This window comes from Moschus berezovskii, chromosome 3, assembly GCF_049115385.1.
Source record: "Moschus berezovskii isolate FMDL1 chromosome 3, NW_MosBer_1.0, whole genome shotgun sequence".
Classification (NCBI taxonomy): Eukaryota; Metazoa; Chordata; class Mammalia; order Artiodactyla; family Moschidae; genus Moschus; species Moschus berezovskii.
In genome coordinates this window covers 53212327-53226334 of record NC_142462.1, presented here as the reverse complement: position 1 = coordinate 53226334, position 14008 = coordinate 53212327, and positions in this window count along the sequence as shown.

Genomic DNA, 14008 nt, shown 5'->3' with positions numbered 1-14008 from the left:
TAGAACTTTCCGGAGTGCTGGAAATAGTCTTTATCTTGATCTAGGTGGCAGTTACACTGGTGTATAGAAAAATTCAATTGAGCTGTAGTCTACAGAGTTATGCACTTTATGCATTTCACTATTATGTTCTTATTTTTATCTCAAAAACAAAGCCCTCAAACCTAGCAATGATTCTCTGTTCTAGACCATAGGTGATCTACTCCATGACTCAGTGAGTATTACTGACTCATTGGTAAACAAGATAACAGAATAGAATTGAAAAAAATAATATAAAAGGTAAAAATTAAAAAAGGGAAAATGAAACCCTAGGTTTAAATTTCCCACTTTTAAGATAGAAAGTGTTAGTTGCTCATGTCTGACTCTTTGCGACCCTATGGACTGCATGGAGCCCACCAGGCTCCTCTGTCCATGGAATTCTCCAGGCAAGAATACTGGAATGGGTAGACATTCCCTTCTCCAGGTGATCTTCCTGACCCAAGGATTGAACCTGGGTCCCCTGCATTGCAGACAGATTATCATTTGAGCCACCAGGGAAGCTCCCACTTTTAAAAGCCCTGTTATATTTTCAGTAAATCTGTAGGGAAGTGCATGAGGAAACCAACGTTTTGGGGAAATTAAGAGGTATTTCCAACGCCTGGGTGAATAAGATGCAGAGCCAGGTTTCAAACCCAAGCCATACAGTACCATTATATCATGGCTGCATTTTTAGTGAGGCTAGATTGGTTGGTGTATCTTCAATACTGTGTTCTCTAGCAACTGTAAACATCACAGGTTGAATTCTTGAGATAAACCTTGAAATCCTAGTTAATGGAATGGTAGACAACATAACCATTAACTTCAGGGTCTCTTATCTTTGCCAAATGCAGAATCAGCATATTTGCATTACATTGTATTCTATGGGGCCCCAAAATGTTTGCAGTGAAGAGCTGGTCTGTTTCTCATTTGAAGATTTGCTCTTGATTATCTCAGAAGGGGAGTACAATCCAGAAAGTTCATGTATGGGGAAGGGGCAGGTGTGCTGACAAATTTAATCCAGGCATGTCTTCTCCCCCATTGAAAATACTCTTATGTCATGATAAGAGGCCGCTGCTGAAGCTTGTGAGCCCACAGTCAATCTCAGTTGGGTTTTCAGTCTTCTAGTAAGTCATGAACAGCCTGTAGGGACCCTGTGGTTTCAGTCATCATGGGAATCTATTTTAAATACTGACAGTGAAAGGAAGAAAATGCATTGAGCATAATATACTACTTTAAAAATCTATGACTTGTAACGCTAAGACAATGTAATGGATTTATTAGGAATACTGCAAGGGTTTGAAAATTATTTCCTGAGCATACTAGCCTTCTGCCTGTACATTCACAAACTTAATAAATAAGAAGAATTGTTAGTTGTCTATATTTTTTTAAGAAATCATCTGAAATAAAGCCTTTCCCAGACTAGTTGTTTTAAACTAATACATCTAAAAGTATATTAATTAAAACAATAATCCCGTAAAAAGGCGATTCAGTAGCATATTGAAGGTTGAGGAGTGCTTAGTAGCGACTGGGGGCTTAGTTAGGTTAGGAGGCTTAGGTTAGCTCATGTGTGAACTAAGTTTGTAAACATTCTCTATGGGATTAATTTTGTATTCATGACATTTAATAATTATTCTGGTTACAAATCAGTGTCAGCAGCAGTAAAATTAAATTATAAATGGACAGGAGAGATCTTACAGGTGGAAAATAACAGCCAACATGCATGTTAAAAAAATAAAAACAAAGATGGGACCATCCATCACAAGAGTGTTTCTTCAACTGACAGAGTCACTTACTTAAAGGATCATCCAGCCATATCCTTATGAATTCAGAGATGTCACTTATAGACAGCATCTTTATAACCAAGTCTAATGCGTATGTATTTCTTGTATGCACAAAGCAAACTGTAATGCCGAAATATATGCTGGGAAGTGGGGAACTCATAATTTGACTTTATCATCACATAACGGAACAGCAGCAAAGCTGTAGGTTTTGCTTGGGGCAGGGGCATGTGAGATCATGTAATTATTTCAGCTGATTCTGTTCCCTCAGAATTTTCCTCTACCTGTTTCCACATTAGGAGAAGAGGTGACTGTATCTCTGGCTCATTGTTTGATGAAGGCATTTTTAAATGAGGATACTCACTTACAGTTGTTGTTTATTTCCACAGACATAAAGTCAGATGGTTTTCTGGCCTTGTCACCTAACAAGACTGGGCATATCACCCTGATTTTTCAAACAAGCCCTCACTTGGAATTGGTTGTTTTAATTATATATCTCATTCAGGCTTCTGTGGACATTCTAGTCTGCATTCCTCCTTTGGTACCTTTCTTAGTGGTGGCTCAGACGGTGAAGCATCTGTCTGCAATGCTGGAGACCCGGGTTCGATCCCTGGGTTGGGAAGATGCCCTGGAGAAGGAAATGGCACCCCACTCCAGTACTCGTGCCTGGAAAATCCCATGGACAGAGGAGCCTGGTGGGCTACAGCCCATGGGGTCGCAAAGAGTCGGACGCGACTTGACTTTACTTTTTAAAGACCAACCGCATGCCTTCTTCAAATTCCTCTCTGAATCTGACACCTCTTCTGTCATTGCGTTTCCTTCTCTGCCTCTCCTGCCTCCCCTCTTCCCTGTAACCCCTTCTGATTACAGTGAGCCCACCCAGATAATTGAGGGTAATCTCCCCATCTCCAGATCCTAAAATCAGTCATATCTGCAAAGTCCTTTTTGCCATGTAAGGCAGCATATTACCAAGTGTTAGTGAATAGGATGTGAACACCTTTGGGGGCTATTTGCCATGTAAGACAGCCTATTTACAGGTGTTAGTGAATAGGATGTGGACACTTTTGGGGGGCACCTAAGGACTCCTTTGCTAAGGAGAAAAGTACCTAAGTTTCCATTCACAGCTTTTCACCAGGCTTTGGCCCAGCACTCTGCAAAGCAGGGTGGGGTAGGATAAACACACACACTGTTATTTCAGGACCAAAGGAAGGGCCAAGCATTCAGGAGAGGGGAGGGGCTCATCCATTTGGGGAGTTGGGAAGGCTTTTTTCACCTGGTTGTAGTATATGCTATGACAGAGGTACACAGAATGAAGGAGTTGGGAGGTGATCTATCCAACTGGATGAAATAAAGACAGTCCATTGTGTGGTGACAGCATACAGGGGAGGCGGTGGCATGTCGCCTGGACTTTGCAGACTTGGTGAGATTTTAAGGGCAGGAACCAGGTGAGCAAAGCTTGGAAACAAGGAATACTCTCCAGGAAGAGTGAGGAACGGTTCCAGTCGGCAAGGAAGCTCACCTAACTGGGGTCGCACCACCCAGCTGACAGCAACTGAAGGGAGATAACTTTGCTCTCTGGTTTGAGAACACTGGATCATTTCTCAAAGGCTGCCTATCCCCCTCCTCAGGTTAAGCTGTTCTCTTGCATCATTCTGCTCCTCTCTTGGCCCCTTTAACTCTGCCTTCATTTCCCCTGTTCTCCCATTCTCAGTCCTCACTTTGCTATAGCTTTGTCCTCTAAACCTCAGGTAGTCCCCCAGGTGATTTCGCTTACAGGTGAGATCCACCCCTGTATCTAGACATCCTTCATTCTGGGGAAGGGCTCAGCTCACTGCTGGTCCATGTTTCATAAGAGGCATTAGGCCCCATTATTTGTTACTTAATTAACCCTTAAAAAGTGACAGTGCAGTACTCCCTAGTCCAGCTTTTCTAAGGAATTAGTTTTTCAAATGTGGTTATGTTCGTAGAATAAAAAGATGATTATGAAAGTAAGGTGAGTTAGAATGACTACAAAAGAAAAATACTGCTTGTTAGGAATCTATATCGTCTATTAACTGTCCAGTCCAATATGGCAACCACTAACCACATGTGCCTATTTAAATTTAAATAAATTAAAATGAAAAGTTCAGTTCCTCAGTTGTACCATTCATGTTTCAAACTCTCAAGAGATACCTGTGGCTAGTGATCTGGTTATTGGACAGGGCAGATATAGAGCATTGTTATTATTTTATAACCTTCTGTGGTTTGTATCCATGCTCAAAACCCCCAACATCGTCACATAAAATCCAAAACCTCTGTCATGGCCTATCGCAATGGTTTCCAAGGAGATGATACTGTCTACGGGGGGGCATTGGAGAAGTCTGTGGAAATGCTACCGATATTTAATGAGTAGGGACCAGGAATGCCAGACATCTGTGCAATGCTCAGAATAGATTCCCACAATGCAAAAAAGTCCTGCATCCAGCAAAACCTTTGAAAAGTCCTGGAATCTATTATTGATAATTATGAATCAAATCTAGCTCCTAACTCCATTTTATATATAAAAACAAACTAATGTTTATAGTCTTTTGCCACACACCTAATTATATAGAATACTTCGGGGAATGTTTGTACTTTGTATTGCTCAGAACTCTTCCAAGAGTACTTGCCATTTCAGAAAATCTCTGAAAATGTGGTGCTTTTGAGTTGTCAACACATAGGTATCAATTCATTGTCACATTCACAGTGATTTGATATACAGGTGCAAGGATCCTACTAATTCATATAGTCTGGGAAATAATTATTTTTATTGAAGGCCTTCTACTGCTTCCTGGAATTGGGGTATTATATTAATTTTTTAAAATCATGAGTGAATGTTATATTATCTACAGACTTTTATTACAAGAGAGTAAAAGGGCCATTTGAAAACATTTGTTATAGGAAAGATGCCTTTGTTTTATAGGTTCAAGTACCTCCATGGGGGAGCTTCCCTGGTGGTCCAGAGATTAAGACTTCACCTTCCAATGCAGGAGGTGTGGGTTCGATCCTTGGTAGGAAACTAGGATCCCACATGGTTCATGGCCAAAAGAACAAAACACAGAACAGGCAGTATTGTAATAAACTCAATAAAGATTTTTAAAATGGTCAACATAAAAAATAATCTTAAAAAAAAAAGAACTCTCCTGGGGCTCTTCAAGCCACTTTGGACTTGCTCTCTGCTCCCCCACACCAGCCTCTTGCTCTTTCTCAAGCTCTGCAAACAGACTCCTGCTTCAGCCCTTTGCACTCTATGCTCCCGTGACCTGAAACACTCTTTTCCCAATGCTCTCCATCCCTCCCTTACTTAAGTTTCAGCTCAGGCATCAGAGAGAACTTCCCTGACCCCTTATCCGCAATGGCACCCCCACTGTGTTCGTCACCCACCTGTCCTGTATCTGATGGCTTACTCGCTATCTGCTCCCAGCTCACTCATGGCGGCAGGGACTTTGTAGTGTTCACCACTGTACCCAGCATTGTGTTGGGGCTCAATATCCCCCTTGAAGAGAGGAAAGAAATTTGAATTCCTCAAGCAAAGTATTCAGGGTATTGAGAACTTATATAGCTTAAATGGATATTGGGATTTTTTTTTTGTAATTGAAGTATAGTTGATTTGCAATGTTGTATTAGTTTCAGGATTTTTTTTAAGGTGGGAAACCATTTTCTAGAAATCTCAAATGTGTAAAAAATTAGAAGTTGTATTATTATTAACTTTCTTCTTTGCTAAGACTAAACAATCCAGTTTTCCAATTTGCTTGTTCTCCTTGGAATTTATCTCCAGTGATGCCACAAAAAAAGCTTGAAGTTATGATATGCTGTATCCCAGGAACAGTTTGACAGTTTCCTTACTGCTTATAACCTGCAGTTCCCTACAGAGGCCTCCTTTCCACTGTAGTCTCTGCCAAGTGGTTGTCACAGCATTAATTAAACTGGAAGAATAAAGGCATTGCATGTCATTTTCTATATTGAATGCCTTCATGTTATGGATGAATCTCCATGGAGAAATCTGGTACATAAACTGAAAATAAATGCCTGGTAAGTTTACAAAAGCTCAATCAGGGTATTGTTAAGGGGAGAAATTGCTGCACACTGAAATGTGAACTCTGTTGCCTATATCGTGTTTTTTAAATGTCTTGAGAAATATGAGTTTACTATATTTTTTATTTTCCAAATTGTATTTCAACTTCATCCCCCAAAACATTTTCAGCGATTTTTAACTGGTCACATCTTTTTAATAGATACAATTTTTAGTGTTACTTTATCCAGACAATAGGCTATCAACTACTATAAAATAAGAGCTATATTGCCTCACTGCATTCATACATATGGATCAAACTTTTAATTTATTTTTAGATGTTCTCAGGTACCATATAAACAAACTGTATTAAGCATATTGCATTTTAAGATATGTGGTTTTAATAACAGTGAGCATAATGAGCTATAAAATCAACTGAAAAACAGTGGCCTTGCTGTTTTTCAGAAGAATAAATGACTTTGGAATGATAAGGCTTTATCCCCATGTTCCAAAGGTCGGCTCACTGGGCTTCTGTTAACCTAGGATGTGCTGGGATTCTAGAGGAGGCATTCCCTGGAGAGAGAGATTGTGGACAGAGTTAGCTAAACACCTCGGCCAGCCTTGGGGACCTGAGAGCACAAGTGGAGAGGCATGCTGAGAGCCTTGGGAAGGCAGGAGAGCCGAGTGAACTCTGGAGCAAAGTCTGGTCCTGTGCTTCTCAAAGCCTGTTTTCTCTGTCTGTCCTTACTTGCCCGCCATGGTGTGAGAATGGAGATTAAGAGTAAGTGCTCAGGATTTGGGGCTTCCCAGGCAGCCCTCCTGGTAAAGAACCTGCCTGCCAATGTAGGAGACATAAGAGACTCAGGTTCCATCCCTGGATGGGGAAAATCCCCTGGAGGAGGGCAGGGCAACCCACTCCAGTATTCTTGCCTGGAGAATCCATGGACAGAGGAGCCTGGCAGGTTACAGTCCCTAGGGTCACAAAGAGTTGGACACAACTGAAGCGACTTGGCACTCATGCTCAGGATTTTGATAGACTAATTATATTCCTTTGAATCTAATAATAGTACATTATATTTTATTATTAATGTAATTATATTCTTATATTTCAATTTTTAAATTTTTCTAGTAATTCTTTTTACTGTAATGTTTAGAAGTGTTGGTACACTGAAGATTGTATTTTTTTCTCTTAAAAAAAGTTCCCCAGAAATAGACCCACAGACATAGAAAACAAACTTATGGTTACCAAAGGGGAAAGGCAGGGGAGGGGTAAATTAGGAGTTTGGGGTTAAAATATACACAGTACTATATATAAAACAGATAACTATCAACAAGGACTAACTTATAGCACAGGGAACTATACTCAGTATCTTATAATAACCTATAATGGAAAAGAATCTAAAAAAGAACATATATAAAACTAAATCACTTGCTGTACACCTGCAACTAACACAAACATTATAAATCAACTATATTTCAATATTTTTTAATTTAAAACAAATTTAAAAGTTCCCTTACTGCAGATAATTTTAGAAGCAGTGGTTGAAATATAATTGTACTGTGTAAATAAATCCATTGCCAAGGAGTGCACTCTAAGTAGAACTTTATTTAGAGCATGGAAGTTCAGATTGTTCTGTTTTTGTATTAGGTGCATAATTCCTGAAAAGTTTGAGGTACAAAATGAGAGAGATATTATTTCTAAGGTAACTTCTTATCCTGATTATGTGAATAATTATTCATTTAACAAACATGTATTGTTAAATGTTCTGGGTGCTTAGAATACACTATTGGATAAAATAATAAAAATGGAATTTACATTCTGGTGGAAGGACAAATAAATATAAAAAAGCACGCAGATTATGCAAGTGTAGAACAGTATTTGATAGAAATGCAAGTTAGGAAGTTAGAAGTGCAAGAGTTGTGTGTGTGTATGTGTGTGTATCTGACCATTTATGATACTGTGGTAAGTGTAAGCCTCATTGAGAAGATGACATTTGATTAAAAGTTTGAAGTTGATGAGGGCTTAGCCATGAAGCTTTATGAGGGAAGAATGGTCCAGGCTGAGGGGAGAGCTAGTGCAAAGACCCAGAGAGAATAGCTGGGAAGATGGGTGAGGGAGCAGGAAGTGTGCTGGAGCAGGCTGTTCTGGGAAAGTGATTGGAGACGAGACTGGAGACAGAATGGGAACCTAGATCTCTTGGGGCAACTTTAGCTTTTACTCTGAGTGAAATAGGCACAGGGCCTGGGATTCGAGGTGGCACATTTTAAAAGGGCCACTCAGTCCACTGTGTTTAGAATAGAGTGTGATGGGAGATCAGTTAGGGGGCTGATTTCAGCGAGAGATGATAATGGCTTGGTCTAGAGTGGTTGCAGGAGAAGCAGTGAGAAGTAGGTGGGGTCTAGTTGTACTTTTATGGTAGAGCTAACAAGATTTTCTGACCTATGGGGATGTAGCATATAAGAGAAGAAAGGATTCAGTTGTCTTGGTCTAAGATCTTATTTTCTACCATTATAACTTCAGAAACATGCTTTCTCAGAGAAACTTTCCTATTATGTGTAAAAACTACAGTGAAGAGTCATGATTTCAAACCCTGGATTGTAGCCTCCATCGGAATTGTGTCTTTTCCCATCTCTGACACTATCATGAGACATGATTCCAGGTATACTACAGGCTGTCAATGTGTTTTATGGCATAAAAATATCATACTTTCATTTATACAGAAGATACATACATGTAATTCTCTCATACATTTGTGACAATAACAAATAATTCCCACGAGCTATCATACTTTAGCATCTATCATATATCTATATCATTGTCTATATGGTAATGATTCTTGTTTAATGGGTTTTACATTCCAATGGGAGTTTAAGCTACTATAGGGGTTAAATTATTATTTCCAAGTTTTACTGGAATTCCCAGCTTGAAGAAGGATAAGAAGATAATTCTTTAGGAATAGTACCTCTTGTCATTCAGGGTCTGGGCCCTGGTGACAGCTCACTGAGACCAGAAGATCCTCCCATATGTACTGTCTGTTGTAGAAGTGATGGGACAGTAAATGTTTAGCATTTTTTAATATTTGCTCATTGGAAATGCAAATGGAAGAGCTACAGTTCTGGAGTTTCAACCATGCCCCTTTTGAAATCTAACCTCAATCAGACCTGAAGTCTAGCCCCTTCAAAAATCTGCTGTTTAGTCTAGGGGCCTGATATCAGCATTCTCTGGTTTTAGAAACAGAATCCCATCCAGAAGAGATAAAGACACAATTCACTGGAGGAGCTGTTCTAGACTGTGTATCAAGTCCTCCCCACACATAACCCAGCTGACTACAACCTGTCGCCTTTGAGGCCTGCATTACTATCCAAAGCAACAGACTGCAGAAAAGGCTTTGAGTTTAATAAGCATCTTGCCTGAAGTCACTCAGCTGGTTGATTTAGCCAGGATTTAACTCAAACGGTTTCATCCAAAGCCCCTTGATGTCCACCATCCCACCACTCTGCTTCTTAACACAACAGAGTACTTGCCAAGTGATAGTCACATTCCTTCCTCTGAAACTCCAACATCCCTTGTGGAAAATCCTTTGTAAAGAGAGACCAGGGTATGTCCTCCAATTTCTATAGTTTACCAACCCTAGGCATTCATCTTGTCTGGATTGAACTTCAGCCAGTTCATTTTTAGCCAAGTTTCCAATTTAGACAGTCAGTGGGCAAAATACAAAAACCGCCCTGTCGGAATCAGATGAAAAAGAAATACAGGCTGGGGATTCTTGGCATAACGATGAAGCAGGAGGTCCAGGGCCCTTGCTGCTGTTTTAAATGGTCTCCTACTAACACAGAACAGGGAGCATCCCTCTGGCAGGAGACACAAGAGCAACATCCCCTCAGTAGATGAGCAATCACTGCAAACCACCTTTTGAGTTTTTGGAGAGAAGAGTGGATTTGCTGGCGCCAAAAAGAAGCAAAACTGACTGCACCACCTCAATACCCGAAACTGAATAGTCCTTGGCCGTGGTACAAGGAGCACAATGAACACCAAGTCAGCCAAACTCAATTCAATTGACCACGGGACTCAAGGTGGGAAACAAAAACAATTGATTGAAATGGCCCTGCTCGTCCCTTCTGTTCATCCTCCACCCACACCCATCCTTCCCTTTATCCTTGCCAGCTGCTCGGTCCTCAGCCACCATCAGTGGTGTGCGCGCACTAACCCTAAGGAAGCCCACATGGGAAGGTGCAGAGGCAGAACGTGTGGGCTTCCAGAGCGCTGAGGCTTCAATCTCTTGTCTCCTCTCATCTCAGAAACAAGGGTCAGGCCAAGAGAGAAGAATCCAGAGTAGAAGTGGAGGGTAACACCTCCAGATTCTGATGGGAGGGAGCCCAAGAAAGAGGGGAGAAGGAGAGTTGAGAGGAGGGGAAAGTAAAGGAGAACAGGGAGTGGAAAAACTAGGAAAAGCAAGAGTGATGGGATGAAAAGGAAGGACCCCACCCAGATACCAGCAGGAAGGCCCTCCAGAATAACTTGTCCAAACAACACGACAGTACTGTGGCTTCTTCTGCTGTTTTCAGGTCCTGTGAGAATTTAAAAACTTTAAATAGTATCAAGATAGATGTCTGGGAAGCCTTTTAAACCTGCCTACTGAGCCCTGGTGGGACTGAACTCCATCTGCTTGGAGACCCTCTGTCTTCCTTCACAGAACCACTGATGGTTACCTGCCTCCATTAGTGTGAGGCCTGTCACTCTCCCACCTCCCCAAACTGAAAGGCTATCAAGAGTGAGGACTGTCTCTAATAGGTCTTTATAGTCCTTGCCCTTCATATGATTCTTGCCTCATGTCAGGGACTTAATAAATAAAAAACCTGTATCTACTACTGTGGGCAGGAATCCCTTAGATGAAATGGAGTAGCCATCATGGTCAACAAAAGAGTCCGAAATGCAGTACTTGGATGCAATCTTAAAAACGACAGAATGATTTCTGTTCATTTCCAAGGCAAACCATTCAATATTACAGTAATCCAGACCTATGCCCCAATCAGTAACGCTGAAGAAGCCAAAGTTGAACGGTTCTATGAAGACCTACAAGACCTTTTAGGACTAACACCCAAAAAAGATGTCCTTTTCATTATAGGGGACTGGAATGCAAAAGTAGGAAGTCAAGAAACACCTGGAGTAACAGGCAAATTTGGCCTTGGAGCACAGAATGAAGCAGGGTAAAGGCTAACAGAGTTTTGTCAAGAGAACGTACTGGTCATAGCAAACACCCTCTTCCAACAACACAAAAGAAGACTCTACACATGGACATCACCAGATGGTCAACACCGAAATCAGATTGATTATATTCTTTGCAGCCAAAGATGGAGAAGCTGTATACAGGGAAGCTGTATAGCAAAAACAAGACCAGGAGCTGACTGTGGCTCGATCATGAACTCCTTCTTGCCAAATTCAGACTTAAATTGAAGAAAGTAGGGAAAACCACTAGACCATTCAGATATGACCTAAATCAAATACCTTATGATTATACAGTGGAAGTGAGAAATAGATTTAAGGGACTAGATCTGATAGATAGAGTGCCTGATGAACCCTGGACGGAGGTTCGTGACATTGTACAGGAGACAGGGACCAAGACCATCCCCATGGAAAAGAAATGCAAAAAAGCAAAATGGCTGTCTGAGGAGGCCTTACAAATAGCTGTGAAAAGAAGAGAAGCTAAAAGCAAAGGAGAAAAGGAAAGATATGAGCATCTGAAAGCAGAGTTCCAAAGAATAGCAAGGAGAGATAAAGCCTTCCTCAGCGATCAATGCAAAGAAATAGAGGAAAACAACAGAATAGGAAAAACAAGAGATCTCTTCAAGAAAATTAGAGATTCCAAGGGAACATTTCATGCGAAGATGGGCTCGATAAAGGACAGAAATGGTATGGACCTAACAGAAGCAGAAGATATTAAGAAGAGGTGGCAAGAATACACAGAAGAACTGTTCAAAAAAGATCTTCATGACCAAGATAGTCACGATAACATGAAACTGACCTAGAGCCAGACATCTTGGAATGTGAAGTCAAGTGGGCCTTAGAAAGCATCACTACGATCAAAGCTAGTGGAGGTGATGGAATTCCAGTTGAGCTATTTCAAATCTTGAAAGATGATGCTGTGAAAGTGCTGCACTCAATATGCCAGCAAATTTGGAAAACTCAGCAGTGGCCACAGGACTGGAAAAGGTCAGTCTTCATTCCAATCCCAAAGAAAGGCAATGCCAAAGAATGCTCAAACTACCACACAGTTGCACTCATCTCACACGCTAGTAAAGTCATGCTCAAAATTCTCCAAGCCAGGCTTCAGCAATATGTGAACCGTGAACTCCCAGATGTTCAAACAGGTTTTAGAAAAGGCAGAGGTACCAGAGTTCAAATTGCCAACATCCGCTGGATCATGGAGAAAGCAAGAGAGTTTCAGAAAAACATCTATTTCTGCTTCATTGACTATGCCAAAGCCTTTGACTGTGTTCAGTTCAGTTCAGTTCAGTCGCTCAGTCGTGTCCGACTCTCCGCGACCCCATGAATCACAGCACGCCAGGCCTCCCTGTCCATCACAACTCCTTTGACTGTGTGGATCACAATAATCTGTGGAAAATTCTGAAAGAGATGGGAATACCAGACCACCTGACCTGCTTCTGGAGAAACCTGTATGCAGGTCAGGAAGCAACAGTCAGAACTGTACATGGAACAACAGACTGGTTCCTAATAGGAAAAGGAGTACGTCAAGGCTGTATATTGTCACCTTGCTTATTTAACTTATATGCAGAGTACATCATGAGGAACGCTGGGCTGGAAGAAGCACAAGCTGGAATCAAGATTGCTGGGAGAAATATGAATAACCTCAGATATGCAGATGACACCACGCTTATGGCAGAAAGTGAAGAGGAACTCAAAAGCCTCTTGATGAAAGTGAAAGAGGAGAGTGAAAAGGTTGGCTTGAAGCTCAACATTCAGAAAACAAAATCATGGCATCTGGTCCCATCACTTCATGGGAAATAGATGGAAAAACAGTGGAAACAGTGTCAGACTTTATTTTGGGGGGCTCCAAAATCACTGCATGCTGATTGCAGCCATGAAATTAAAAGATGCCTACTCCTTGGAAGGAAAGTTATGACCAACCTTGATAGTATATTAAAAAGCAGAGACATTACTTTCCCAACCAAGGTCCGTCTATTCAAGGCTATGGTTTTTCCCTTGGTCATGTACGGATGTGAGAGTTGGACTGTGAAGAAATCTGATCGCCGAAGAATTGATGCTTTTGAACTGTGGTGTTGGAGAAGACTCTTGAGAGTCCCTTGGACTGCAAGGAGATCCAACCAGTCCATTCTAAAGGAGATCAACCCTGGGTGTTCATTGGAAGGACTGATGCTAAAGCTGAAACTGCAATACTTTGGCCACCTCATGCGAAGAGTTGACTCACTGGAAAAGACTCTGATGCTGGGAAAGGTTGGGGGCGGGAGGAGAAGGGGACGACAGAGAATGAGATGGCTGGATGGCATCGCCGACTCTGTGGACATGAGTTTGAGTGAACCTCGGATTTGGTGATGGACAGGGAGGCCTGGCGTGCTGTGATTCATGGGATCGCGGAGAGTCGGACACGACTGAGCGACTGAACTGAACTGAACTGAAGTACCATAAAACCAAATCATTCAGTTCAGTTCAGTTCAGTCTCTCAGTCGTGTCCGACTCTTTGTGACCCCATGGACTGCAGCACACTTGGCCTCCCTGTCTATCACCAACTCTCAGAGCTTACTCAAACTCATATCCATAGAGTCGGTGATCCCATCCAACCATCTCATCCTCTGTCATCCCCTTCTCCTGCCCTTAATCTTTCCCAGCATCAGGGTCTTTTCCAGTGAGTCAGTTCCTCACATCAGGTGATCAAAGTATTGGAGTTTCAACCTCAGTATCAGTCCTTCCAATGAATATTCAGGACTGATTTCCTTTAGGATTGACTGGTTGGATCTCCTTGCAGTCCAAGGGACTCTTCTAGTGCCTTCTCCAGTACCACAGTTCAAAAGCATCAATTCTTTGGCACTCAGCTTTTTTTACAGTCCAACTCTTACATCTATACATGACTACTGTAAAAACTATAGCTTTGACTAGATGGACCTTTGTTGGCAAAGTAATATCTATGCTTTTTAATATGCTGTCTAG